This window comes from Galeopterus variegatus, unplaced genomic scaffold, assembly GCF_000696425.1.
Source record: "Galeopterus variegatus unplaced genomic scaffold, G_variegatus-3.0.2 Scaffold1229, whole genome shotgun sequence".
In the NCBI taxonomy this organism is placed as follows: Eukaryota; Metazoa; Chordata; class Mammalia; order Dermoptera; family Cynocephalidae; genus Galeopterus; species Galeopterus variegatus.
This window is the reverse complement of record NW_007727340.1, coordinates 512,169-515,573: the sequence shown is the minus strand read 5'-3', so window position 1 is coordinate 515,573 and position 3,405 is coordinate 512,169.

Here is a 3,405-nt window from a genome sequence, read left to right as displayed (position 1 = left end):
ACAATCTTGAAAGAAAAAGCATATGTTTCAAGTGGTATTTATTGAATATGGAGCATTGATAAGAGTATGAAAATAAGTATACTATGATTGGATAGTAGTTTACTGAATAAGAGAGTCATCATTAATAAATATCCCATTCTGACTTTGCTATAATTTTTATGTGTAGATATATTTTTTAAACCTGCTTGTTTTTTTCCCCAGGAGATTGATTTTTGTCTCTCTAATTAACTTTAGTTTTTACATTGAAAAATAATTCCTTAAAGCTAGGAAGTAAAATGCCACTTGAAGACTTACTATTGTTTTAATTTAATGTATTATTCAGGCATTTATTCTTTGATGGCAATAAAACAACCTTGGTGGGGGATTTTTATTCCTTTTTTTTTTTAAAGGAAATTCTATTTTATAATATTTCTGTTTCTAACCTGGAGCATATCATTTAGGTTATACACCTTCCAGAATTATGAATCAGAATTATTTTATTGGTTTACTAACATCACTAATGAATTTACTATAGTCAATAAACAGTTAATTTTAATGATGATAACCACTTGCCTTTGTATTATGCTACAGCTAACCAAATGCTTTTATTTCTTTTCATCTTATTTCTCAAATGATCTGTAACATAAGCAAGCTAGACATTAATCCTTCTTTTTTAAACATGGGAAAACAGAAACTGCGGGACCAAGTATCTTTTTCAAAAGTCAGCTCTTGGTGAGTGGGGAAGTCAGCCTTGAAAACATGTTTCTGGGTAGTGCGTTTTTCTATCACAAACCATTGTGTATGTCAGCTGTGAGCTAGTAAGACATTATATTTTCTTTTAAAAAATTAGAACAAATTTAAGATGATCTCTATACTAACATAACTTTTGCTTGCATTCCAATGTTGCCTTCTTGAATCAGAGAGAATTTTGGGCTTTTGGCTAATATTCCAGAGAGTTGTGGGCAATCATAACACCTGCTATTATGGGCTGAGTTGTGTCACCCAGAAAAGATATGTTGAGATTCTTGGCTGCCGCTGTGTTGTGAGGACATATTGTGAACAGGGCAGATGTCAGGACAAAAGTGCAGGACATTGGCAATAAAACTAGAAATGCATGCAGTAGACTACTGAGGGCTGAGATGTGTTGAGAACTATGACATTGCACCTGGGCCCAGCAGACAGAGCTGTGGTTGACAAATTCTCATTAATGAACTCATACAAAGACACGGGAGTGGGAAATGTGGGAGCCTTGGCCATGGACTTGCGGACCCTGGGCTAGGAAGGCCTCCTATACATTAAAATCAGTTGATGAAGAAAGATTGAGGATTATTGTTTCAAAGCAAAGCAATCCAGGATGTTCAGCAGTTTGTTTATGATTTAATCCCAAAAGTCCTGGTCTAGGAGAGATTCATACCCCTCCCACTCCCCCACCCCCTGCCAGTCCCCTGGGGGCTTGTAACAGTCAGGATCCTGGGAGAAAGAAAGTGACACTCTCTAACTGAGTAATTGATGTGTAAAAGGACTATTTGCAAATGTTGCAGACAACAAAGGACTGCCCTACTTTAGGCCAGTCAGAGTGGGGAGCCATTAACACACCTAGGTGGGAAGGGGCAGGGAAAGGAATCAGTTACCAAGGCTGGGAGACAGCTATGTGGACAAGGCTGCTGATAGACACTGTGCACTCAGGAGAGGCCTGCACACACACTGCAGGGGCCTGGCTGGAACAGAGCCAGGGGAATCCACACCTGGCCTCACTCTCTTCTCCCCTTTCATCTTCTGCTAGGGACTGCCACTGGTCAATCCCAACTAGAAGCAGCAGGGCAAGGGAGTCCATGAATGCAATCCACACAGTCAGCCTTTAGGGGTACAGAGAAGAGTAGGGACCATGGATAGGGGGACTGGTCGAGTAAATGGAGAAAACCAGCACAGGCATTTTTTAGTCTGTGTCTTTCTGACTGCAAGTGACAGAACCCTATTCTAAACTAACTTAGACAAAAAAGGAAATTTATTGAAAGTTGCAATGGTTTAAATATTTATGTCCCTCCAAAATTTATGTTGAAATTTAGTCCCCAGTGCAACAGTATTAAAAAGTGGGGCCTTTAGGAGGTGATTAATTCATGACAGCCCTCGTGAATGAAATTAGTGACCTTATGAAAGAGAATGAAGGGAGCTTCTTCCATTTGAGGACACAACAAGGTGCCATCTATGCAAAAGAGAGCAAGCTCCCACAAGACTCCAAATCTGCCAACAGCTTGATCTTGAACTTCCCAGCATTCAGAAATATAAGAAATAAATTTCTGTTCTTTTTATTATCCAGGCTCAGCTATTTTGTTATAGCAGCCTGAAGCAACTAAGACAGAAATTGGTACTGAGAAATGGGATGTTGCTATAACAAATACCTTAAAGTGTGGGAACAGCTTTTAAATTAGGTAATGGGTAGAAGCTGGAAGAGTTTGGAAGAGGATGCTAGAAGAAGACTATATTGCCTTAAATGGAACTAAGGGTGATTCAGGTGAGAGTTCAAAAGAAGAAAAGAGGGCCGGCCCGATGGCACACTGGAGAGTGCGCCGCTTGGGAGTGTGGTGGCGCTCCCTCCGAGGGTTCGGATCCCATGTGGAGACCGGTTCCCGCTCACTGGCTGAGCGCGGTGCGGGTGCAACACCGAGGGTTGCGATCCCATTGCCGGTCCCCGGTATGGGTGCGACACCAAGGGTTGCGATCCAGATACCGGTCAGTAAAAAAGACAAAAAAAGGACCGAGGGTTGCGATCCCGTTGCCGGTCCCCGGTATGGGTGCGACACCAAGGGTTGCGATCCAGATACCGGTCAGTAAAAAAGACAAAAAAAGGAAAAAAAAAAAAAGAAGAAAAGAGCTATAGTCTCAATCTTCTTAGAGATTATCTCAGTGTTAATAGAACATTGGTAGAAATATGGACAGTAAAAGTCATTCTGATGAGGTCTTAGATGGAAACGAGGAACATGGTACTGGAAATTGAAGAAAAAACCATCCTCGTTACGAAGTGGCAAAGAACTTGGCTGAACTGTGTTTGTGTCCTAGTATTTTCTGGAAAGCAAAACTTAAGAATGATGAACTAGGGTAGCTGGTGAAAGAAATCTTTAAGCAAAATGTTAAGGGGTGTGATGTGGCTTCTCTCGACTGCTTATAGTAAAATGCAAGAAGAAAGAAACAAATTAAAAACAGAATTTATAATCTAAAGGGAAACAGTACTTGAAGATTTGGAAAATTCTCAGCCCATCAGGGTTGTAAAAAATGAGAAAGTGCATTGGGAAGAGGACATTAAGGATGTGGCCAAGTGACTGATGAGGAGATTAGTATGGATAGAGCAAAACCAGATGCTATTTATCAAGACGATGGGTAAATGATCCCCAAAGGCATTTTGAAGATCTTTGAGGCTGTCATTCACAT